Here is a 27,996-nt window from a genome sequence, read left to right on the forward strand (position 1 = left end):
GTATTAGACACTTAAAAATTTGTACATTTTTCATAACGACATTAAAATGTTTACTTATTGCTGAAGATTTGTTAATGATTCCATATTCTTTAATTCATTAAACAACTTTATGCCCTAGTTTTAAAGTGATATTGCAAATAATTGCAACGTTTACGCAAATCATTTCACAAAAAATTGCCTTATCCCTTTTATGCCTCAGAACGGGAAATACGCAGTCGTCTCGCTGCAAAAATGTAAAATATAAATAACATTCGGATTTTTAAATGATTTTCTAATAAGATGCGCTAGGTTATAGTGGAAGGTGATATTTTATACCTTTAAGAAGTGTGTTCTTCTGCTACCTCATTTTATAAAAAGAATGTTAAATGTTAAGTACCCCTTTCAGCCCCGAATTCCCCTACATGTGATTTTAAACTAGTCACGCGCTTACCATACTAATGATGTTAGCTTGATTGTTTTAATCATAAATATACGTCTGTATCGAGAAGTTCTAGGCGAAGTGTCATCTAAAAAACTTACAACAGAGATAGATGCAAATATCTGCACCACAGAGTTTTAATGACCACTCAGACAACGAACGAATAGTAATCGTATACGGCCTGTGGACTAAATTTTTCAGTAGTGCTGGGAGCCTGACGCATCCTTTCAGATCGACCGAACTGTTGTAACCTCACCATAGTAGAAGTAACAACTCTAGAGCGCCCAACAATTCTATAATCCATTACGAAAGTCATAGGCAACGCGGTCGCTTGCTATAAACATAAGCTGAATGAAGACAGATAATTTATAGCAATCAGTTGAGTGAAAAGAGTGTGTGTTCAATAGAACAACTCAAAGTACAGGTATAATACATGCTATTGAGGAAACTAAAGATGCTGTAGACACAGTCCGAGCTGATAAAGTGAAAGTCAAAGCAAGGAAAGTAAATATATAAGAGCTTGCATAATTTTTTTCAAAATTTTGCGGACACCTCAAATTAATTTGCACTGTTATTTATAACTGTGGGCATGAGTATATAAGATGACAGGCAGAAAATAACACGGGAGAATCATGTCGCCAGCAGAGTTATTTTAATTAAAACTTTTCCTTTCTTCAATAGCCGCACATTATAATAAAACACTGTTCATTCGGAAGGATATAACGGAGTCCTCATGATTGAAACGATATTAAAGATTGATAAATATAATGAAAAACAAAAATTCTGTATATCTTTGAATGTTGAACGCAGAAACGCACGGTAAAATTTTCAATATTTAGACCAGTGATACCGACAAATAAAGGTCTGGGCTTATGACTGTAATGGTCACGATAGTTTCAGGCTCTTACTTCTTCCACTTCCTGAGGAAAGTGTATTACTGAAAAATAAGAAACCGAGAAAAAGCAGTTAATAATATTACTTGTAAGTTACTGACGTTTGACCTGCATTGCCTGCGAATAACTAACAAATTTGTAAGCCAGGTTTGGCTCATACGCCACCAAACAACACCACCTTCCTTCGAGTTACCATCAACATACCTCTCTAAGCTAGCAACTTATCTAGCAATTTATTCCCGACTGATTTTCTCTCTCATAGGTTGTATACTAGGGTCTCCAGCCTCATTATACCTCTAAAACCCAGCAAGGTAACGGCTATCAACCTAATAGACTTTCTTGCACCCCCTGATTACTTCACTCTCAAAAGCTCTGCGTCTCGTTGTTGGGATCGCAGAAATACAGGCTTATCATCAACTGGACAGCTAAGTCAAAATGAAACAGTTGCTCTGCTGACTGTTATCAAAATTCCTCCCTCTTCTCCCGATGATTTTTCCCACTCCTTGTGAATCGCATGCTTTCCGATCCCTACACGATACCACCCAGTCACCTGCGTTGGAACTGTCAATAACATTCTTCTCAGACTGGTGTGCATATTCTCTTTCTATACTGAACTATGATCACACCGTCCTTGGACCACGCCCTGGCCCTTCCCTTGCTTAGTTCGTCCAGACAGTGAAATTATCTCACTGATCAAAAAAAAAACCATATGCTGTGGCCCACTTATTACCCGACTACCTGTTATGGTGTTAGAGACACCACAACTCGCTACCCTAAGCCGACTGGCCGTGCGGTTAAAGGCGCTGCAGTCTGGAACCGCAAGACCGCTACGGTCGCAGGTTCGAATCCTGCCTCGGGCATGGATGTTTGTGATGTCCTTAGGTTAGTTAGGTTTAACTAGTTCTAAGTTCTAGGGGACTAATGACCTCAGCAGTTGAGTCCCATAGTGCTCAGAGCCATTTGAACCATTTGAACCGACTGGAGAGGCTGCAAAATCTGAAACTTCTTGTAAGGAGCTTCCTCGCGAGTACCTGTGTACACTCTCATAACAGAAACAACATGCATAAAAATACCCTCGCCCTCATGTCGATCATTTCCTCCCGACTTCAAAAGGTACAAAGTGCGTCGTCTAACTTACAGCAAAGCTTGTAAGTTGGCTGTTTTGGTTTCTATGTTGGTAACGCCACGTAGCGCTCTGTATGAAAAGCACTGACTGTGCTGTGTGTGTCTGTGGCTGGTTTGCATTGTTGGAATTTTTGCTATTGTAGTTTTGGGCAGTTGGATGTGAACAGCGCGTAGCGTTGCACAGTTGGAGGTGAGCCGCCAGCAGTGGTGGATGTGGGAAGAGAGATGGCAAAATTTTGAGAGCGGACGATCTGGATGTGTGTCCATCAGAAAGAGCAAATTTGTAATACTGTATATCATAAACTGATATATATTTGATGACTTTTGAATATTACTAAGGTAAATACATTGTTCTCTATCAAAATCTTTCATTTGCTAACTATGTCTATCAGTAGTTAGTGCCTTCAGTATTTAGAATCTTTTATTTAGCTTTCAGTATTGGCGCTCGCTGTACTGCAGTAGTTCGAGTAACGAATATTTTTTTTGTGAGGTAAGTGATTCATGGAAGGTATAGATTATTGTTAGTCAGGGCCATTATTTTGTAGGGATTGTTCAAAGTCAGATTGCGTTGCGCTAAAAATATTGTGTCAGTTTATTGTTGATCAGAAAAAGTAAAGAGAGAAATGTCTGAGTACGTTCAGTTCTGCTCAGCTGTTTGAAAATCAAATAACGTAAGGGGTTTATCAGCACAGTCATTCTTAATTTTTGTAAGGTAAGATTTCAAGCTGCATTACACAGCTTTAGTAAGTACTTCGAACCCACCTACTATATTTCGTTAAAATATAGAACAGCATAACACACATCAGCAACGGCCTTGCCGCAGAGGATACACCGGTTCCCGTGAGATCACCGAAGTTAAGCGCTGTCGGGCGTGGCCGGCACTTGGATGGGTGACCATCCAGTCGCCATGCGCTGTTGCCATTTTTCGGGATGCACTCCGGCTCGTGATGATAATTGAGGAGCTACTCGACCGAATAGTAGCGGCTCCGGTCAAAGAAAACCATCATAACGACCAGGAGAGCGGTGTGCTGACCGCACGCCCCTCCTATCCGCATCCTCAACTAAGGATGACACGGCGGTCGGATGGTCCCGATGGGCCACTTGCGGCCTGAAGACGGAGTGCTATAATACACATCTGTATTGTTACCTTTGAGTTACAAAATGTCCCGTTGAATGACTGTAGAAACATACAGGACGATTTAGACATTTGATCTGAAGTTAAGAAAACGTAATTTAATGAAGATGCGTATAAAGAACAATCCTGCGTTGTTCGAATGCAGAATTAGTGGTATGCTTCTTGACACAATCACATGGACTAAATATCTGTAACGAGCACGTAAGGTCGGTTATAGAGGAAGCTAATGGTTGATTTCCGTTTGCTGAAAGAATTTTGGGAAAATGTGGTACATCGGTAAAATGTCCAACCCCTTTTTGGGTACTGTTTGGAAACCCCGACAGGTTGGATTAAAGGAAAATATCCCAGCAGTTCAGAGGCTAAATTCGTTACCAGTTGGTTCGATCAACAGTCATGTCAAACAGGAACCCCTTACAAGCTTGCTGTGTTATAAAAGGACCAAGCAGAGAAAATACACAGGACTCCGCACACGAAAAATTTTCGTATGGCACTGAAAGGGACGTTCCAGTGTGTATGATCTAAATTATTTCGAGCTGACTTAGATCCTCAGAATTTTGACGCAGTGCAGGCTCTGGAAGTGCAGTAACGAAACTTTCCAAAAATCGAATTTTTACTCCGAGTTATGCTGTCTCGAACACTACGACACTAAGTTGGGTAAGGAGCATATGCTACTTTCTCTCTTCTAGCTTTGCTGGGAAAATAACAACGGTGAAAGCTTCTCCCTCTCCATTATTCAAACAGCCTATCTCTGGGTTGAAAGCCAGTGTACAATAGGGTGTTAACAACCTTGGCAATCAGCGTTCATGGTGAGTGCAGACAGCTAACTGAAGATGAATACTTACACTAATTTGCTACCCGGCGTCAGACTCGACTGCTTGTCGCTAGCTTCTGTTTATTATCTTTGTACCCTGAGATGGCTACTTATAAAAGGTGGCGTGAAGCACGTGATGTGTAAAACGCCGTGACGATCGACACATGGCATTCCATGTATAAGTTTGTTCGAACTCTGCTCCACAGAACAAGGACGCCATTGGCCACCCAGCACATGAATGTGGTAGGCCACCTCCCAGGCAACTTGGCCAAGATATGAAGATCGTGTGCAGTGTGTGTATTGTCTATTGAACCATGGCGTTGGCAGAGTTTTTCTTTTTGCAGTATGCGGAGGTAACACACCGTCAGATATCTTATTATGACTTTGTAGACAGTGAGGTGTCGGTTGAGCCTTTTAGAATTCCACTGAGATCCTACAGAATCTATCCCTGGTGACCTACATGATAGGTAACTCCCTATACGATCCTGTGAATTAAAAGGAAACAAGGTGGTGCTGTCGACAACCTCTTACAAGGAGCACAAGAACAAAAGTGATTTATTACTAAGAGACATCAAAAATATTGTACCCATTTAATCAAGAATACAATCAATTTTCAGTGGAACACATACAATAGCCTTGGCACAGATGGTAGAAGCGATACAAAAGTGTGTTAATGGATATGACCAGTGACTATGAAGCAAGTCAATGAGCTACAGAAAAGTCTCAGGAAAGCACGAACAAACACAAATACTATCTTCTACGTGCATAGTGTGCGCAGTTTGCTGACTGTGACAATTAGATCAGCAAAACACAACTTTGAAGCAAGATACATGACTTTGCACTCATTTCGTCTCAGTGAAAGCAAGTACAGCCCACGCTTACCACACTACTGATGTTAAAGAGCAGAAGATGGCTGCAGTAATTGCTGAAAATTCTAAGACCAGCCCTGGTGTCTGAGTTCTGCTCTGAATTAGAGACTTGTTGCTCTGCAGTTCTAAGACGAAGCGTACTGCATCAAGTCCTGCACAGAAGTCTTTGCTATGCTACCACAAGGAAAAGGACTCCCTATGACACCCTAAGGAGAAGTGTTTTCTTATTCTCCTCAAAGAAACTGCGCTAGATCTGCCAGCATCAGAATTTTACTGAGCAATTGCATCAGATCTTATGAGTTCCAGCCAATGATAATTTAATAATCATACTAAAAAATTCCCTACTCTCACAGTTTTTTCCTTGGAGTGGGTATGGTAGGTAGAAAAGTCCCCCATTCTGTTAACAGATTTCTAGTTATGGCCAATGACAAGGTGTCCATGTACACACGCATGGGAATTCTCTCCTGCAATCAAAATAATTGCTATGAGCCAGTCTTAATACCCTTACTAAATTTTGAACCAAAATTCCATGTGGCTTCTTTCGTGCCTAATGGCTGGGTCCGATGATAGTAGCATTGTGTTTTCTCCTGTCCTCTAGAGCTTACCTTTGTTGAAAGGACTTATTTTCACTTCGCACACAATGAAGCTTTATAAAGGGCTAGGCTGCACTTGCTAGTCGCTCCTGCTACGTTCGGTCAACAGAGTATTCTTCCCTGTGTCTATGTAGTAGAGCTTTGACTTTCTGCAGGAACGTTTTTATGACCCATGTGATTCCTCATGTGACTCTCGCCTTTGGCCAGCCAGCTAAAAGCCACAGTCTGCAGCACATTACAAGACACCTGCACTGTACCAAAATCCTTCGCATTTGTCATCACTGCTCGTAGTTCTCATGCAGCATTACTGATTTGATGTAGCTGTTGGATCTGCATCTCGGATTATTGAACAGGTTACGGGACAGTTTTGTGAAAAACTGCCATGTAAAAAGATATAAAGCTAGTCGTTTTCCATCCTTTTTCAGAAGGAATAACCGTCTTTCTGGGAATGAAATGAGTGGCACAGATTTCAATATTCATATTAAGTGGCAACGTGACTAAGGAATTTGTCGACTACACAATACGGTGCTAAACGCTACGTACGAGTATATTTCACTACAAGGTAAGATACACTGTCATTAATGTACCTTCACAGAAAAACATAGTCTTTCTGAAAATGATGTTGGAACAAGAAACCTAACAGTTTCGTATTGTCTTACGTCGTTGCACGTGAAACCGCCCTCTGTTAACCCCTTAATGCTTGAATAAATTTCTAGATCAAAGATTTTATCAAAAATCGTGGTGCTTTAGAGGTGCCCAAAACACATAGGAGAATGCAACACTTGTCAGAAGCGTTGGGGCTTCTACAAAATCAGCAGTTACTGGCATTGGTGCTCAAAAGCAGTTAATCTTCCGATTACTAGCACAGAATTGTCACGATGCGAATTCGCGACATTCGCCATTAAGGAGTTAACATTCGCTCAAGATCTTAGACTTATTACAGTAAAAGCTTTCATTCCATGGTACTCAAATGGTATATACTGGTAAAATGTCAACTCAGTTAATCAGTAAATAAATTATTCTTTAAAAACGCAGGACATACACAGGACCAACTCCCACTAGAAGTAACAATAATGTAAAACAGAATAATACAGTCATGTGGGAACCATTAACGTACAGTTCTGTTTTAAAGAGAACAATCTGGCTCAGCTCATCAAACGATATAAGACATTACAATACTAAAACAAATCTTGATGCGTTCTTGCCCATAATATGAAGTTATTTCAGTAAATTCCAAAGTAACTCAAACGAAATAAGACATTACAACACCAAAACAAATCTTGATGGGTTCTTGCCCGTAATATGAAGTTACTACAGTAAATTCCAAAGTAACTATCAGAAATTTGTAACGCTAGAGAAAACCAACACGTGACCCTGTAATTCCAGCTTTAATCACCTTTCTAGTAGCACATTTCAAGAGAGTACAAAATCACATAATTTCCAATAGAAGAGCATTATGCTGTCACCAAAAACGACTACACATCATTGTCAACAGATTACAATAACACTAAGAAAGATTAGTGCAGGAAAATATTCTAAAAATTCGTGCCTAATGGCTGGGTCCGATGATAGTAGCATTGTGTTTTCTCCTGTCCTCTAGAGCTGACCTTTGATGAAAGGACTTATTTTCACTTCGCACACAATGAAGCTTTATAAAGGGCTAGGCTGCACTTGCTAGTCGCTCCTGCTACGTTCGGTCAACAGAGTATTCTTCCCTGTGTCTATGTAGTAGAGCTTTGACTTTCTGCAGGAACATTTTTATGACCCATGTGATTCTCCATGTGACTCTCGCCTTTGGCCAGCCAGCTAAAAGCCACAGTCTGCAGCACATTACAAGACACCTGCACTGTACCAAAAGGAAAACAGATAGAGCTAATTAGAACTGCAATCCTTCGCATTCGTGTACCACCATACCACGACATTCAGCTCAACTAAACATTACAGGACCAGAGCCAGAATATGCACCGTTCCGTCGGCTGGTCAAGAGCGGGCAAACCAGCAGCAGGCCCCGGGCGCTTACAACACAGTCCCGTGCTAGCACGGAAAACTAGTGCATAGAGCATAATTAGACTGCTACAACAAACGTAGAAGTGAAATTAGCTAACTCAGATAACATATACTTCAATAACTGCGCCTGATTAGCGTTTTCTACGTGCAAAATCGACGCAACACAGCAAGCCAAAAGCCGTTCTTTCACAAATGTCGCCCTTGGTGACGAGATATGTAAAACATCCCAAAATACACTCCTGGAAATTGAAATAAGAACACCGTGAATTCATTGTCCCAGGAAGGGGAAACTTTATTGACACATTCCTGGGGTCAGATACATCACATGATCACACTGACAGAACCACAGGCACATAGACACAGGCAACAGAGCATGCACAATGTCGGCACTAGTACAGTGTATATCCACCTTTCGCAGCAATGCAGGCTGCTATTCTCCCATGGAGACGATCGTAGAGATGCTGGATGTAGTCCTGTGGAACGGCTTGCCATGCCATTTCCACCTGGCGCCTCAGTTGGACCAGCGTTCGTGCTGGACGTGCAGACCGCGTGAGACGACGCTTCATCCAGTCCCAAACATGCTCAATGGGGGACAGATCCGGAGATCTTGCTGGCCAGGGTAGTTGACTTACACCTTCTAGAGCACGTTGGGTGGCACGGGATACATGCGGACGTGCATTGTCCTGTTGGAACAGCAAGTTCCCTTGCCGGTCTAGGAATGGTAGAACGATGGGTTCGATGACGGTTTGGATGTACCGTGCACTATTCAGTGTCCCCTCGACGATCACCAGTGGTGTACGGCCAGTGTAGGAGATCGCTCCCCAAACCATGATGCCGGGTGTTGGCCCTGTGTGCCTCGGTCGTATGCAGTCCTGATTGTGGCGCTCACGTGCACGGCGCCAAACACGCATACGACCATCATTGGCACCAAGGCAGAAGCGACTCTCATCGCTGAAGACGACACGTCTCCATTCGTCCCTCCATTCACGCCTGTCGCGACACCACTGGAGGCGGGCTGCACGATGTTGGGGCGTGAGCGGAAGACGGCCTAACGGTGTGCGGGACCGTAGCCCAGCTTCATGGAGACGGTTGCGAATGGTCCTCGCCGATACCCCAGGAGCAACAGTGTCCCTAATTTGCTGGGAAGTGGCGGTGCGGTCCCCTACGGCACTGCGTAGGATCCTACGGTCTTGGCGTGCATCCGTGCGTCGCTGCGGTCCGGTCCCAGGTCGACGGGCACGTGCACCTTCCGCCGACCACTGGCGACAACATCGATGTACTGTGGAGACCTCACGCCCCACGTGTTGAGCAATTCGGCGGTACGTCCACCCGGCCTCCCGCATTCCCACTATACGCCCTCGCTCAAAGTTCGTCAACTGCACATACGGTTCACGTCCACGCTGTCGCGGCATGCTACCAGTGTTAAAGACTGCGATGGAGCTCCGTATGCCACGGCAAACTGGCTGACACTGACGGCGGCGGTGCACAAATGCTGCGCAGCTAGCGCCATTCGACGGCCAACACCGCGGTTCCTGGTGTGTCCGCTGTGCCGTGCGTGTGATCATTGCTTGTACAGCCCTCTCGCAGTGTCCGGAGCAAGTATGGTGGGTCTGACACACCGGTGTCAATGTGTTCTTTTTTCCATTTCCAGGAGTGTAGTTTCTTCCACCATTTCAGCCACTAGCGGAGGAATATGCAAGCAGTCACTTAAAAAGAGCGTGAGTTGAAATTAATACTAGCAATTAAAGCAGCGAAGGCAGTGTATAACATGTCCAATGGGCCGTGCCACCAGCATAGTCTCCCAGACTTCAGAGTTCAAGTTCTCCGTAGAAACAGCCGTCCAGATCTGCTGCCGAACGCCTCACCCCTAACAGGACGTGCACACGCTGCTTCTTATCAAAACAAGGCGTACAGTCCAGTCTGGGGTGTGTGCTCAGTCGCGTCGTCCGCACCAGTCTGTCGTAACTGCCATGCATTGATTGGGCCACTGCCGGCACCATACACTTCTGTGCCATGTCGCGACCCGCTAGCCAACCTCCTACTCTGACCGCATTTCGTCCAGCGTGCTGTTTAAAACCCTTTTCCTCGCCATGGAGCATGCACCCCCTAGCAACACACCAGCGGTGTCGCTGGAGTCGATTGCACCCGTGCAGAACCAATCGGGACGCGTCAGCATGTACTTCTAGAAATTTGTTATGAGTAACCAACAGAATGCTGTGGAAGATTTCAGGCTTCGAGTTAAGTTTTCAGAAAAAATGTAACTAAGAAAATAAAAAGAAAGTACTTAGTAGTACTTTTTGTTGTTGTGTCATAAACAGCACTTTTGGAAATCAAACTGGGTTTAACTGATTTGCAAAGTTCTGCTTTATCAAAGTTCTGCTGTATTCAGTGACAATCAAAGGAATGAAGGAAGCCTAGGCTTCACCATCCTGACCATGAAAAAGTCATTAAAGACGTGGGATTAGCTCGGATTGGGGAAGAATTGGTACTAAAGTGGCTGAATCCTTCCTTCCAAAAGAATACGTCATTTGTGGTTTCGGAAAATTATGGAATAACTAAATCCGAGTGGTCGAACCGGGATTTGAACAACTGTCCTAGAAGACGTTTCCAAGACACGCAGAAATCCTAACAAGATTATTTCTTTGTTTGTATCAATTTCCAGTTTTGATCAAATGTTTCCTTTGATTACTGCTACGTGCTAAGACATTGAAGATTATTCTTGTATCACAAGTACTAAAAAGTTTATATGAAAGGGAAAATTTCGCAAGAAAATTTTATATTGAACCAGAGATGGTCAAATGTAGCATCGATTGTGTAGCAGCGTCGCTGTTCAAAGGTGATCGTTTTCTCAGGGTGTTATGGGTAATATGTCAGAGTAACTTCAGATAGGGAGATGTATCGAGTAAACTTTACATTCGGAGGTGTATGGAGGATTCTCACGTGTAAAGACGTGTAGTATCTGATGTGTGCTCGATATATACTTACTCGCTACGTGCAGTAATAATTTATTATTTGCAAGATACCATACTGGAAATAATGAAGGTAAAGAAAGTTGTTTTGTTGCCAATGCAATGCGCGAATTCATAAGTGGCAATGTATAGCACCAACATCCAATGATTTTTAATGCTAATTGTTAATGTAGGCCATAATCACTTTGTTGTGTGTTAATTGTGAGCATTATTAATTTTTAAAGAGTCAAAATAGAAGTTTTAAAGTTAGTGTCATATTGTTGATCACATTTCAATACCCGTTCCGAGATCCATGTCGTTTTTGATTAACTGTTTTGCTCAAAAAGTTATTGTCTCAGTCATATTCCATTTAATTAAAATGTATGCTAAGCAAAAGCCTCATACATTATCTGTATGCTAACTAGACAATTTAAAGTACTAACAGAGAGCAGTGCGAAGAGTGTTACCATTTCGCAGATAAAGGCAAGGAATTTTATAATTTCAGGGATAGCATTCATTAAGAACGGGGCCCATTATTTTCAAATTGATCAAGTTTCGTTTTATTACTAGGACCAATTTCAAATCAACAGTGTTGCATCAGATTAAGTTTTTGTGTTACTTAGGTTGATGCAGTTATGGTTTGGTCTAAACTTATCAACAATGTGCATTCTCGCATTCAGAAAAGTTCAGTACAGAGCAAAGCGTATAAGCGACGAGGTAAATTACACGTACGCATGGGGTCATTCCCATTTTAACAGATGTTTTGAGGCTACTGTCAGTTACGCTACTGCAAAAGTGCATATTTCGCTTTTTTCAAACGTACAGTTTCAGTACTTAGCCCCTTGTGGATGAAAGGACGTGATATGGTTCAATGGCTGGCTGTATATTAGTTATACAGCATATTCAAAGGTCCCAGACTAAACGTTCTGTTGGTCAAGTCGCACCGTAGTTCAGAGTCCAGGTAAAACTAGTAGGTCGCTCATATCTGGTTGGGTAAGTCAGTTCAGAGATCGGTAAAAAGGAAGGGCATACCACCTCTCATTGTACCATACTCAGTAAAGCTCTGTGGTGTTCATACTGCCCTTAGGATTGAATATTGTTTTACTTTTTCCGTAGATAACAAGTAATGGCAGCTTCCACAAATACAATAAATTATTTATGTTTATACTTTAATTTATTTTTCTCTGCAGTGTACTGATGCACTACACTTTATTACATTTACTTAGTAATGTTCTCCTCTCTAGTGGATGATGTGAGCAGTCTTGCATTCCGAACACTTTCTGTACTGTTCAACAGATAAGCCGACACCTCGGGTGCTCGCTCCTGTTGAAGCAGCCTGCCATAAGGAGCACAGGTGTTTCGGAAAGAAACCCTCAAAATACGACCTCAGAAGGGACCAAGAAAAATTTGTGGTAGTCGTAACAACATATCGATAGCCACTGACTCTATACCCGACTGACTCTTCATTCTCTAAGTGTGCTATGTGTCCCACATTGACCGAGGGTAGTGAAATATCTTAAGTCCGGTTCCTGCTGACGTGTGTTGCGGAGGCAACGTTCTCCGTTCATTACTGGTGTGCCCCCGCCCCCCCCCCCACACCCTTTCTCCCCAAAGCAGGGTAGGAGGGCCGTATTTACACGATTTCTTTTGCACATTGCCCTTCTGGAAGGTTCGATGATCATACGGCTTGCGTGGCTGATCACACGGTTAGCGCGTGATGCCAACCATATTTGGCTTTTCTGGAATATCACCGCGTTGCTAACTTGTAAGCTAAAAGGAGCCAGTCATGTAGGCCGCTGTTGCGTGTCCCAAGAACGGCAGAGCCAGCGTCCATTATCGAATGCAGATACTGGTCCACAGCTTCCAGCCCTGAAACAAACTGCCTACTGCTTCTGGCCGAGAATTACTTTCTAAGCAGTGTTAATGAGCTGGTCGAAACATTATCACATTCGTAAAAAATGGCATAATTCGTAGGAGGCCTATAATCACGGATGCGAGGGCTCTCCCCCGGCGCTCAGGCGGGACAGTGCTTTGAGGAAAGCCGAAATGGCACCAGACGCACAAAAGTCACAAAGCAGATTGCAACTACAGGCTGTGCGGGGACAACTGGGACTGTTTCTAACGAGCTTTGTGTGTCGCTTTGGCAGAGTCCCAGAAGAACACCTATTGTGGACAGTTCTGCGGCCAGTCAGAAATCGCAGAAATACGAGGGTAAGTCAATTATTATCCGCAAAGTAGTTATAAAATTTTATTGTAATCAAATAGGAAACTTACAAGAACATCATTTTTCGACATAATCTCCTTGCGCTTCAACGCACTTGGTCCATCGTTGTACAAGCTCCCTAATGCCCTTATAAAAGAAGGTTCTCGGTTGAGCTGCAAGCCAGGAATCCACCGCTTCTTTCACTGCTTCGGCCGAGGCAAATCGACGGCCCCCTAATGCCTGTTAGAACGGACCAAACAAGAGACAGTCTGAAGGGGCAAGATCTGGAGTATATGGAGGATGATCCAGTACTTCAAATTTGAGTTTCTGGAGCGTTTCAGCAGTGTGGGCAGCAGTATGCGGACGGGCATTGTAGTGCAACACAACACCTTTTCACAGCAGTCCCCGGCGTTTGCTTCGAATTGCAGGCTTTAGCCTAGCAGTAAGCATCTCACTGCAACGTACACTGTTTATTGTTGTGCCCCTTTCCCCGTAATGTTCCAGTACTGAACCTTGTGCGTCCCAAAAAACCGTAAGCATCAATTGTCCTGCTGACAATTGAGTCTCGAACTTTTTCTTGCACGGCGATGTTTCCATTCCATACTCTGCCGTTTACTCTCCGGCTCCTAATGATGGATCCATATTTCGTCACCAGTAATAATCCTGTCTAAGAAGTTGTCCCCTTTGTTACCATAGCGATCCAAACGTTGTTTGCAGATGTCCAAGCGCGTTTGTTTATGCAACTGTGTGAGTTCTTTTGGGACCCATCTTACACAAACTTTATGAAACCCAAGTCTGTTGTGGATGATTTCGTAGACAGAACCGTGACTAATTTGCAGACGACGTGCCACTTCGTCAATAGTTAATCGTCTGCCTAAGAGAATCATTTCACGTGAAGGCTCAATGGTTTCTTCGTTTGTGGCGGTAAACGGTCGTCCGGCTCCTTCAACATGCGTATCATTGTGCGTCTATTTCGGAATTTTTCAATTCAAAGGTAGACACTCCGTTGTGGCAAAACACTGTTTTCCCGTACTGTATCGAAAGTCTTCGATGAGTTTCGGCACCTGATACGCCTTCCCACCAACAGAAAATAAAAAAATTGAAAAAACGGATCACTGAACGTTGCTCTTCTTTAGTGCAAATAGAGTAGCAGCCTTGATTAACAGCACGGCAGCGATAACGAAACTATTCAACCAGCTTGAAAATTGCAAAGATATAACAACAAATAAATAAAGCATGCGTCATCAACGTAAAATGACAGTACTATCAAAACAAACCAAAATATAGCTAAATCGCGGATAATAATTGACTTACCCTCGTACACAGGTCGTTAAGATAACATCGTAGAGAGTGGAATGGGTACAGAAATGTTTTGGGTGCCTCTGAATATTGTGGGACACCGTCACCGAATTCAGTTCCCCGCAAAAACCCAAATGTTTAACGAAATGTGAAATCAGCTACAATTCGTTAACGCAAATAACTTGGAACTGGGAGTAAGAAACAGGACTGTGCTTACAGAAGTCCACCCTAATTGGCCAGAACACGGACATAGACAAAGAGAAGAGGAGAACAGGACGTAATTTGTAATGTCAAATATATCGAATTTTGTGGCTGGGTAACAAACGTCTTTTAAGACGCCCCATTACTGGTCGGCACTCACAATATTTATCATTCAGCCCCCAAAAAACGCGGAAAACCGAATCTTCCTTGTCGGAAGAAGACAGCAGAAAGCAACCTATGTGCAATCTAGGCAGACTTCACTTCGGCAGTGAGAAACCATCATCTGATGGATATGAAATCAGGCGTTGCTGGTGCAGAGTCAGTGGCTGAATCCGTAGCCACCACTTGCAGATTATGAGTATCGTGATACAGCAATAGTGAGAACTGTAGGGCAAGTCGAGTCATCTTTAAAGATTTCCAGAAATTTCAATCTTCACTATGAAAGCTTGTTTGCAGTTTGACGTTCAACATGCTTTCAACTCCGGCAGTAGATGCAAACACTTACCTCCTGTAGAATTTCCTATCTTTTTGCACCATCCTTCGGTAATCATGATAAGGGTCTTCGAACATACGCATTTAGTTGAGTCAGTTACCAGATCCCATCTACAGGCTTGGCAAGGCATTAGTTTATTATTGTGGTAAGCTGTAGTTTAACCACTCCTTTTGCATTTTCATATATTAAACTAAGTAAATGACATCCTTACTTAATTTCGTAGCTAATGAATTCCTTGTTAATTCTTTTGGAGGGCAGCGACTTAATTATGTTAGATATACAAGGCCATTTTATATACCCAATTAAAGATTCACATTTTCAAACCACCACCATCAATAAATCAAAAACCGACAGCTTATACGACGCGATGCGATTCTAAGCAGGCAACAGAAATGATCTGGTTTCTTTGAAATCGTTTCAGATCTTTTTCTGCTTCAGGGAACTACGTTAAACTGGTGCTACAAGGGGAACAAGTTATTTCGCATAATCTCTACAGATCCTCACAGCTGTCCCATCCGGTCCGCAAACCTTTCCACTATTGAGCGATTTTAACTGATTTTCCGTTCCATGATCACTTGTCTCAATAACTGCTATTTCGACGTTCGTGGTATGACTGAAAGAGAAACTGTAACACTATATTCCGCCGTGAAGCAGTTTGAGACTACTGAATTCAGTGTTTAGGTTGTTTTCTGCCCCTGTAGGGCCTCTGAGCGATTGAATTATTCCGATTTGCTTAGTCACTTTACGTAAGACCAACATTTCTTGCGGCCTTAAGTCAGATCGATTGTCAAACTTTTACTTCCGAATTCATCGGAAGCTTCTTGCATTGCTCTCCTTACACTTATTTTGGTTTAGTTTGGCTTTTGTTCGTCAGTAAGACTTCCACCTTACTTAACGAAGCTGGTTTTGGTTTCATATTAACTTTCCAACACTGCTGGTGACAACCTGAATGGTTCAGATAGGGATCCAGTTGTTTTAGTGCACAGATTTTTAGTGCTCTCAGCAAAACTTTCGTTAGTAGGCTGTTTAGGTTTTTATGTTGGTAACGTCACGTAGCCCTCTGTATGAAAATCACTGGCTGTGCTGTATGCAATCTGTGGCTGTTTGGCGGATGTGAACAGCGTGTAGCGTTGCGCATTTTGAGGTGAGCCACCAGCAGCGGTGGATGTGGGGAGAGAGATGACAGAATTTTGAGAGCGGACGATCTGGACGCGTGTCCGTCAGAAAAACGAAAGTTGTAAGACTGGATGTCATGAACTGATATATATATTATGACTTTTGAACACTATTATGGTAAATACATTGTTTTCTCTGTGCCAAAATCTTTCATTTGCTAACTATATGCCTAGCAGTAGTTAGTGGCTTCAGTGATTAGAATCTTTTATTTAGCTGGCAGTATTGGCGCTCGCTGTATTGCAGTAGTTCGAGTAACGAAGATTTTTGTGAAGTAAGCGATACATGAAAGGTATAGGTTATTGTTAGTCAAGGCCATTCTTTTGTAGGGATTATTGAAAGTCAGATTGCGTTGCGCTAAAAAATATTGTGTGTCAGTTTAGTGTTGATCAGAATAAGTAAAGAGACAAATGTCTGCGTACGTTCAGTTTCGCTCAGCTGTTTGAAAATCAAATAGCGTAAGGGGTTTACCAACACAGTAATTCATAAATTTTTCTAAGGGGAGGTTTCAGTTTAAGCAACGTAATTGGATATTTCGTTAACTATATTACGGTAAACCTATTTCGTATGTCTTCAGCTAATGTTCAGTCGGCAATGGTTTCCCCTATACATGGCAAACATTTAAAAATGACTCATTGGTACTGTACACTACTATGAGTCAGCAAATGTTACCTAGTTAACAGAAGCAGTGACCCGTGATTGGGGAAAGTCTAGTAACTTAGAGTTTTCCAAAGGGATACCTATTCAGGAAATTGTGCTCAGTTCACCCAGCATGCGTCTCAAGTCAAAAAAACCATTCTGGCCAGCTCGTGAAATACAAACACTCTAGACTGGAGTTATGTGGAAGGAGATATGGAAGAACAACACCAACACACGATGTCATGGCCTCGAAGAACCCACAGGTTTATGAGGTTTGCAGCTGCCTAGAAGAACTTGGTGTCAACAGAACAGAATCTGATATGGACACGAAGTAACTAATTTACGAAAGAAAGATCACCAAACAGCCGTACATTTTCAGAAGTTCTTATTTTATTTACACGACTAATTTATTTACGCGACTGGTTTCGTGTAAATAAAATAACAACTTCCGAAAAGATACGGCTGATTGGTGACTATTCTTACATAAATATCGGACCCCCAGCTAGTCAGTATCCACGAAGGGACAGCAGCGGCAGAGTAATTAAGTCCTTCATATACAAATGGAGAGACTCTAGCTCTCAGATGTGCCCCTCTGAAGCTTCAGAACAGATTGTATTGCAGAGAAGTGTCCCAAGAAATATTTTAGTGGAGAGTAGATGGAACTCATACCGTCGCTTCTCTAACAACATTAGAATGCATAGATTCCTTTGACATAATTCTGTCAGGTCAATTGTGACCAGACCTCTTGCATATTCCTTTTGTACATCACTACGTAAATATCGCTGTGAATTATGCACTGAAGAGTCAAAGAAACTGGTACACCTGCCCAATATCGTGTAGTGCCCCCGCGAGCACGCAGAAGTGCCGTACCACGACGTGGCATGGGCTCGACTAATCTCTGAAGTAGTGCTGGAAAGAACCGGCACCTTGAATCCTGCAGGGCTGTCCAGAAATCCGTAAGACTACGAGGGGATAGAGATCTCTTCTGAACAGCACGTTGCAAGGCACCCAGATACGCTCAATGATGTTTATGTCTGGGGAGTTTGGTCGCCAGCGGAAGTGTTTAACCTCAGACGAGTATTCCTGGAACCACTCTGTAGCAATTCTGGAAGTGTGGGGTGCCGCGTTGTAGTGCTTCAATTGCCCAAGTCTGTCGGAATGCACAACGGACATGAATGGTTGCAGCTGATCAGACAGGGTGCTTACGTTCGTGGCACCTGTCAGAGTCGTATCTAGACGTATCAGGGGTCCCATATCATTCCAACTGCACACGCCCCACACAACTATAGAGCCACCACCAGCTTCAACAGTCCCCTGCTGGCATGCAGAGTCCATGGATTCATAACGTTTTCTCCATACCCATACACGTCCATCTGCTCGGTACAATTTGAAACGAGACTCGTCCGACCCGGCAACATGTTCCCAGTCATCAACAGTCCAATCTCAGTTTTTACGGATCCAGTTGAGGTGAGAAGCTTTGTGACGTGCAGTCATAAAGGGTACACGAGTGGACCTTCGGCTCCGAAAGCGCATATCGATGATATTTCGTTGAATGGTTCGCACGCTGACACTTGCTGATGGCCCAGAATTGAAATCTGCAACAATATGAGGATAGGTTGCACTTCTGTCACGTTAAGCGATTCTCTTCAGTCGTTGTTGGTCCCGTTCTTGCAGGATCTTTTTTCCGGCCGTAGAGATTTGATGTTTTAGCGGCTTCCTGATACTCAAGGTACACACTTGAAATGATCGTACGGGAAAATCCCCAGTTCATCGCTACCTCGGAATTTCTGTGTCCCATTGCTCGTCCGCTGACTATAACACCATGTTCAAACTCACTTAAATCTTGATAAACCGCCATTGTAGCAGCAGTAACCGATCTAACAACTGCGCCAGGCACTTGTTGTCTTGCAAATGCATTGCCGACCACAGCGACACATTCTGCCTGTATTTGAATACCCATACCTATACCAGTTTCTTTTGCCGTTCAGTGTGTAACTATACGAAAAATTAAAATTAATATGTTGTTGTTGTTGTGGTCTTCAGTCCTGAGACTGGTTTGATGCAGCTTTCCATGTTACTCTACCCTGTGCAAGCTTCTTCATCTCCCAGTACCTACTGCAGCCAACATCCTTCTGAATCTGCTTATTGTACTCATCTCTTGGTCTCCCTCTACGATTTTTACCCTCCACGCTGCCCTCCAGTACTAAATTGGTGTTCCCTTGATGCTTCAGAACATGTCCTACCAACCGATCCCTTCTTCTGGTCAAGTTGTGCCACAAACTCCTCTTCTCCCCGTTTCTGTTCAGTACCTCCTCATTAGTTATGTGATCTACCCATCTAATCTTCAGCATTCTTCTGTAGCACCACATTTCGAAAGCTTCTATTCTCCTCTTGTCTAAACTATTTATCATCCATGTTTCACTTGCATACATGGCTACACTCCATACAAATACTTTCAGAAAACTTCCTAACACTTAAATCTATACTCGATGTTAACAAATTTCTCTTCTTCAGAAACGCTTTCCTTGCCACTGCCAGTCTACATTTTATATCCTCTGTACTTCGACCATCATCAGTTATTTTGCTCCCCAAATAGCAAAACTCCTTTACACCTTTAAGTGTCTCATTTCCTAATCTAATTCCCTCAGCATCAACCGACTTAATTCGACTACATTCCATTATCCTCGTTTAGCTTTTGTTGATGTTCATCTTATACTCTCCTTTCAAGACACTGTCCATTCCGTTCAACTGGTCCTCCAAGTCTTTTGCTGTTTCTGACAGAATTACAATGTCATCGGCGAACCTCAAAGTTTTTATTTCATCTCCATGGATTTTAATACGTACTCCGAACTTTTCTTTTGTTTCCTTTACTGCTTGCTCAATATACAGATTGAATAACATCGGAGAGAGGCTACAACCCTGTCTCACTCCCTTGCCAACCACTGCTTCCCTTTCATACCCCTTGACTCTTATAACTGCCATTTGGTTTCTGTACAAATTGTAAATAGCCTTTCGCTTCCTGTATTTTACCCCTGCCCCCTTCAGAATTTGAAAGAGAGTATTCCAATCAACATTGTCAAAAGCTTTCTCTAAGTCTCCATATGCTAGAAACGTGGGTTTGCCTTTCCTTAATCTATCTTCGAAGATAAGTCGCTGGGTCAGTATTGCCTCACATGTTCCAACATTTCTACGGAATCCAAACTGATCTTCCCCGAGATCGGCTTCTACCAGTTTTTCCATTCGTCTGTAAAGAATTCGCGTTAGTACTTTGCATCTGTGACTAATTAAACTGATAGTTCGGTAATTTTCACATCTGTCAACACCTGCTTTCTTTGGGATTGGAATTATTATACTCTTCTTGAAGTCTGAGGGTATTTCGCCTGTCTCCTACATCTTGCTCACCAGATGGCAGAGTTTTGTCAGGACTGGCTCTCCTAAGGCCGTCAGTAGTTCTAATGGGATGTTGTCTACTCCCGGGGCCTTGTTTCGACGCAGGTCTTCCAGTGCTCTGTCAAACTCTTCACGCAGTATCGTATCTCCCTTTTCATCTTCATCTACTTCCTCTTCCATTTCCATAATATTGTCCTCAAGTACGAGTACATCGCCCCTGTATAGACCCTCTATATAGTCCTTCCACCTTTCTGCTTTCCCTTCTTTGCTTAGAACTGGGTTTCCATCTGAGCTCTTGATATGCATGCAAGTGGTTCTCTTTTCTTATTTGTCAAATATTGGCGCAGCGTTGTCATGTTTACGAAGTTCAACCTTATCTCGGCTAGAATTAAATTTTGTTGCACGGGTGCGTTCTCGTAAGTAGGTCACTGTAGATGCCTTCCCGCACTAAATACACACACAGTAGTTCGAGACAAAGGGCTGGTGTGGCAGATGGCGCTTGCCGGAACTGTGCTAATGGCCGCAGTAAACGGCTCCCCGCGTTAAGCTTTTATTGGTGTGGGATCGCTGACGGAACCGCTGCTCCCCTGGCGCCAGCTGCTATAAATATTTAACCTGGCCCTGGCTCTGATAGGTGTCGGACTACCTGCCGCTCATCCACTCGCGCCTGGTAATTTAATTAGGTTTCTCTAGCTTCACACGATTGCCGGGTGCCAAGGGACTAGCACACTTAACAGTTCCCTATCGGTGGCTTGGAATTCCCACACTAAGGCTTTTTTAACTGCATCATTGGTTTTTAATTTGATGATTTATACGTATAAATATACAGGGAGTCGAAAGGGGCGAGTGGAGAACAATGAAACAAACAAACAATTCTCATAAACATCCGGCCGAAAACCAATGTTTTCCCCGATCCGACGTATTACGATTGAGTACATGAACACCTCATAACAGAGTCCCACATGATTCAAAGTGAGAAATGCACTAGAGGAGAAAGACATTACAAGTATTACACATGGTTACCGTCCACGTAAAGGGAGGCTTTAACAGATTCCTTCATGGATGTCCTCGCACGTTCAAAAACCCCAGGCGTATTCTGAATGCACCGATCACTATTCAGAATGCCTTTCCAAAGTTCATTGAAGCTATCACAGGATTGGAATACACCAAAGATTAAAAATATCCACACATAAAAAATCCAACGGGCTCAAGTCGGCGGACCAGAGAGGCCATGATATTGTCGAAGATTCGTGCCATTTATACTCGAAAGACGTGGTTGTAACATTGGTATGAGTACACTTATGTGTACGTCATACCGGGACCTATGTTTATTAGGATTATTTTCTTGTTTCATTGTATTTGTAGTAGCGAAACACACTGTATAATTTACTTGTTCTTTGTTCGACAGAGAAGCAAACAGTTTGCCAGGTAGTGTTGATGGTTGTGATGACTGATTGTCAAATGTGGCGTTGTTCCTTTCTTCGTGTAATAATTACCCGCGCGACATTCACTAGTCTTAGAGTGAGCGAAATAGACTGTAATCAACAGTCATCTTTAGATGTATAGTGTGTCTCTCCTAAGACTCGTCAGGTGCATTTTCTCTGCTGTTTCGGCAGATATTTGCATTTTTGTTTTAGCATTGTGTAACTGGAGTCAGTCCAAACAACTACTGCTCGACTCGTGTCGCAGTGTAGACGGCAAGCGTTGGTTTGTTTACTATTACAGACAAATTGATTTTAAAAATGGATTAAAAACAGTCTCAACAGCAAAAACATTTCGGTCAGTGTTTGACCATCCTCAGACCCTTATACCATGACAGTAGGCCTTGGTGATGAATGGAGCGGGTGTTCTAACTTCTCGAACGTCAACTAGAGCTCTTGGAGTTACATGATCCGCTCCTTCACCGCCACCGCCTACCGTCATGGTATGAGGGTCTGAGGATGGTCAAACACTGATCGAAACTTGTTACCACCGAAGCAAATGTTTCTGCAGTCGAGAGTGTTTTAAATCAATTTTTAAAGTTCTTTTAGGGAGACCGCTGTTTCTCCACAAGAAATGTTCTCAAAAATTGCTAAAAAGTTATTCTTAAATCGGAATTTTGCGTGCCCATTGGACAGAGCGCTAATAAATCAGTCTAGTGCGACATTCATTTTATCGATATGTGTTAACAGAGACAATACAACACGAAATATAAAGAGTAATGCAGCAGTGACTCAGTAGCGCTGCATGCTTGGTGGTAGCACTCAGAGATACTGTCGCTGCTAGAACGTCCTACGAGTCTTAGGAGAGATACCCTGTATAAACACACGGAAACTAAGAGCCGAAATTAATAAAGTATCAACAATAGTATAAAAGCAAAAGATTAAATGTATAGTCAGAAATGTTGCACCGTGAAGAGCCTCGAAAGAGCTGAGACACATCTGTTGTCGTACTGCCAAAGATAATGGCCAATAAAGTTTATGTACTGACTTAGCAAAAGATTAGCGCATAAAGCATAAAATAGAAAATATGTGTTTTTTATTTTTGTACAGAGAAAGAAAGTTAGAGCCATATGGCACTGTTGGCTGGGAGACCGAAGGAGGAGGTTCATAGGCCTAATCGGTGAAGATTTCCTTCTCCCGCGTACAGTGGCCCATTTCTTCTCAGTGTAGCAAGTTTATCTGTTGAGTCTGCGCAACTGTTACGGATATCGCACAGTATGTTGTCATGTTTGTGTTCTATAATAACGGGAGACGGAGAAGGTGAAACGTGACATCGGCACATAGCCTGCCCCTTTCAAATAGCACCTAGGTCGCTGCCAAGCTTAACGTCCCCATCCGATTATCATCAATAGAGTCACACGCCCGCACGAAATGAGACACTGTGGAGATGTCTGGTGATAAAGAGTATAATGCCACCCCCTTACTCCTCTTTCCCGCCAAATACGCTATCTAGTCAAAAGTATCCGGCCACTTATTATTGGACATAAATAATGGGTGTGTCCCCCTTCGCCTTCAGCTTCAACTCTTCTATCGATACCTTCAGCGAGGCATCTGAATGTCTCCCGTAGAATGGTGGCCCATTATTCCTCAAGGGCCGAAACCACACAAGGTAATGATGATGGACGCTGGATTCTGGAGCAAAGTCGACGTTACAACTCATCTGAAAGATACTCCCTTGGGTTCAGGTTAGGACTCTGGGCTGGCTAGTCAATTTTAGGGCTGCTGTTGTTCATAAACCATTGCTTCGCAGCTGCTGCTTTATGAGGCAATGCATTATAATGCTGATACAAATCCGTTCCTCTACTGCACGCAGTGCGCGATTTGGAAAACGTGCTCATAACGGTACTCACTTAGCGTTTTCTTCAGCACAACGAAGGGACCACACCCACCACACCCTAACCACGAAAAAACGCATGCATGTAGTAACACCACCTCCTTCGTACTGTAGGGTTGTCATGTCATTTTGATTTTTGTAGTTCATCGATGTGCACGTCAGGGACAGAGGAAGTCATATTACTGTTAAACAATGTTTGATCTTGTTGTGACACATTCTTTGCCTCTGCGCAGTCCGATACGTTCTTTGTTGAAGTGTCGTAGGCGATGAACATATTCAGTAGTGCTGTGTTGATTTGTGGTTGCATCTGTTCGATGAAGAAAGATTTATTGTAAACGAAAGCAAGACTGAATATGATGTACATATTGACAGGTGAAAGGAATAAAAATTTTGAATAATCTTCTTTTTTTAAGAGAAGAAGTTTGAGATAAGACTGCAGCACTGTGCAGCTAGTTTGTTTGAGTGATTTTGGCAGCTAATTAACTTTCTCAGAGCTTAGAGGAAGACGACCCCACTTGTCTGAGTCATACATAAGGATGTTAACTGATTACGCTGTTTGATTTTTACAGAAATTGTCTGTTAACACTGCACTGCAAACGTTGTGGTAGCATGAGTCAATGATGACATGTGCCATTCAGACTTTCACAGAATAACTGTCGCTATAATTACAAGTGTTGAAAGCTGCATAAAATACTGCTGATCAAATTTCAGTAAACTGGAAAAAAGCATACAGTTTATCTGACTAATTCATTCTAGATTAATTATCTCTGTGAAAATAAAATTCACATGACTTGCATAATCTCATAAAATTCATGTAGCTAGGCAGGAGTATATGAATGGTGAAGGGAAGGAAGGGAATCATTAGTAATTTTGAGCCACTGCCAAAAACAAATCTGGGATGTGTATCTTGTTCCTGAAATTTATTTTAAAATACTTTCATACAAGATGAGATAGATGTATTATTAAAATATTATATTACATTATTCAAATGGCCACAAAAACTATATTATAATTGCATTAATCTCAAACTTTCAAAAAATGTAGAAATAAATGAGGAATTAAAAAAATAAGAAAAGGACAGATGCACTGCACATGCAACAGGCTATATAAGAAAGCTACAGGTCTCTTATTGAATCTGGTTTTTATTCTTTATAATTGCAAAACAAACGTAAATACAAATATATGATTTTTCATTAATGTAACTTGTGATGTTGAACTTTTTTGGCTATGTCGTCTACATCTGCGTTGTTTGGGGTGCATGCAATCCTCATTGCGTCTTCTAAATGACTGGACAACCGATTACGATATTTATTTTTCAGGTACTTCATTTTTGAAAATGAAGCTTCACAAAGCTCAGTTGAAGGAAATAGTGTTAAAATGAACTGTGCATGCAATCCTCATTGCGTCTTCTAAATGACTGGGCAACCGATTACGATATTTATTTTTCAGGTACTTCATTTTGAAAATGAAGCTTCACAAAGCTAAGTTGAAGGAAATAGTGTTACAATGAACTGTGCACAGTCTCGTAAATTTGTATAATTGTTAGGCACACATTTGCAAAATTCAGTGTACTGTTTTGTTTCGTGATGTTCTATAAACAGAGCAATTTATTTCATTTAGCAAATTAGTTTTAGGAAATCCAAACTGGCAGAATAATTTGAGATCATCGTGTCCTACATGCCAAGGGTTCTCTACGAGAATGAAAGAGCTTCGAATATTTCTAACACCTACAAATCTGTTTTTTATTTCTTCCAAATAGGCTTTCCAAATATTCTTTCATGTTTTGGTAAATAGTTTCGGCGATAGTTAAGCCTGATCGGAGCATAGCAACAGTTGGAAAATTAGATAGATCTTTTACTTCGAGTTCATTTATATATACTTGCAGTTCGACTTCAAATGCAAATATTTTGTTAGTCATTTGCCCAATTATCTTGTTTGGTCCTTGTAATTCCAAGTTGAGTGTGTTGAATTATTGTGTAATCTCGGTCAAAAAAGCTGTAAGTATCTACCATTCATCATCAGCAAGTTCAGGATAATTTTTGTCACTTTGTTGTAAGAATAAAATAATTTCAGATTTCAAATTGACAAACCGTTCCAGCGCTTATCCTTTGATTAGCCATCTGACAGCAGTATGTAGGAGAACATCAATGTAACAAGCTTGCAACTCCTGCAGAAGTTCTTTAAATTTTCGGTGATTAAGTTCATGGGCACAAATGAAATTTATAATGCTTATAACCGTTTGCATAACATTCTTCTACATCTACATCTACATGATTACTCTGCAATTCACATTTAAGTGCTTGGCAGAGGGTTCATCGAACCACAATCATACTATCTCCCTACCATTCCACTCCCTAACAGCGCGCAGGAAAAACGAACACCTAAACCTTTCTGTTCGAGCTCTGATTTCTCTTATTTTTTATTGATGATCATTCCTACCTATGTAGGTTGGGCTCAACAAAATATTTTCGCATTCGGAAGAGAAAGTTGGTGACTGAAATTTCGTAAATAGATCTCGCCGCGACGAAAAACGTCTTTGCTTTAATGACTTCCATCCCAACTCGCGTATCGTATCTGCTACACTTTCTCCCCTATTACGTGATAATACAAAACGAGCTGCCCTTTTTTTGCACCCTTTCGATGTCCTCCGTCAATCCCCCGTGGTAAGGATCCCACACCGCGCAGCAATATTCTAACAGAGGACGAACGAGTGCAGTGTAAGCTGTCTCTTTAGTGGACTTGTTGCATCTTCTAAGTGTCCTGCCAATGAAACGCAACCTTTGGCTCGCCTTCCCCACAATATTATCTATGTGGTCTTTCCAACTGAAGTTGTTTATAATTTTTACACCCAGGTACTTAGTTGAATTGACAGCCTTGAGAATTGTACTATTTATCTAGTAATCGAATTCCAACGGATTTCTTTTGGAACTCATGTGGATCACCTCACACTTTTCGTTATTTAGCGTCAACTGTCACCTGCCACCCCATACAGCAATCTTTTCTAAATCGCTTTGCAACTGATACTGGTCTTCGGATGACCTTCCTAGACGGTAAATTACAGCATCATCTGCGAACAACCTAAGAGAACTGCTCAGATTGTCACCCAGGTCATTTATATAGATCAGGAACAGCAGAGGTCCCATGACGCTTCCCTGGGGAACACCTGATATCACTTCAGTTTTACTCGATGACTTGCCGTCTATTACTACGAACTGCGACCTTCCTGACAGGAAATCACGAATCCAGTCGCACAACTGAGACGATACCCCATAGACCCGCAGCTTCATTAAAAGTCACTTGTGAGGAACGGTGTCAAAAGCTTTCCGGAAATCTAGAAATACGGAATCAACTTGAGACCCCCTGTCGATAGCGGCCATTACTTCGTGCGAATAAGAGCTAGCTGCGTTGCACAAGAACGATGTTTTCTGAAACATGCTGATTACGTATCAATAGATCGTTCCCTTCGAGGTGATTCATAATGTTTGAATACAGAATATGCTCCAAAACCGTACTGCAAACCGACGTCAATGATATAGGTCTGTAGTTCGATGGATTACTCCTACTACCCTTCTTAAACACTGGTGCGACCTGCGCAATTTTTCAATCTGTAGGTACAGATCTATCGGTGAGCGAGCGGTTGTATATGATTGCTAAGTAGGGAGCTATTGTATCAGCGTAATCTGAAAGGAACCTAATCGGTATACAATCTGGACCTGAAGACTTGCCCGTATCAAGCGATTTGAGTTGCTTCGCAACCCCTAAGGTATCTACTTCTAAGAAGCTCATGCTAGCAGCTGTTCGTGTTTCAAATTCTGGAATATTCCATTCCTCTTTCCTGGTGAAGGAATTTCGGATAACTGCGTTCAATAACTCCGCTTTAGCGACACAGTCGTCGGTAACAGTACCATCGGCACTGTGCATCGAAGGTATTGACTGCGTCTTGCAGCTTGTGTACTTTACGTACGACCAGAATTTCTTCAGATTTTCTACCAAATTTCGAGACAATGTTTTCTCGTGGAACCTGTTAAAGGCATCTCGCATCTTCAGTTTGGTGTTTCAAATTTGACATGCCAAACTTTCTAGAAGCAGTAAGCAGTGAATGGAGAGTAAATTTGGCAAATTCCATTCCTTCTTAATCAGTGCTATCAAACCATTGTGGACGCCCGTCATTGACCGACAACCATCTGTATATACTGATATTAATTCGCTCATAGATAAGTCATTTTTTCTTACAAATTCTTTAAATGCATCCACAATGCAGTAACGCACAAATAATGAAAACTGGACCATCGAAGCTAAATCTGTACTGGAACCACATGCAAGATTGAAGTATTTGCATAATTTGACTTTATTAATTACTGCCTCAAACATATATTTTGAAATATCTTCTATACGACGTTGACAGGCAGATTCTGAAAATGTGAGCTTATTTATTTCAGCTGATATTTGTTTACTGTTGGAGAAATTTTGAATCAAAGTTTGAG

The sequence above is a fragment of the Schistocerca serialis genome, chromosome 2 (assembly GCF_023864345.2).
Source record: "Schistocerca serialis cubense isolate TAMUIC-IGC-003099 chromosome 2, iqSchSeri2.2, whole genome shotgun sequence".
In the NCBI taxonomy this organism is placed as follows: domain Eukaryota; kingdom Metazoa; phylum Arthropoda; class Insecta; order Orthoptera; family Acrididae; genus Schistocerca; species Schistocerca serialis.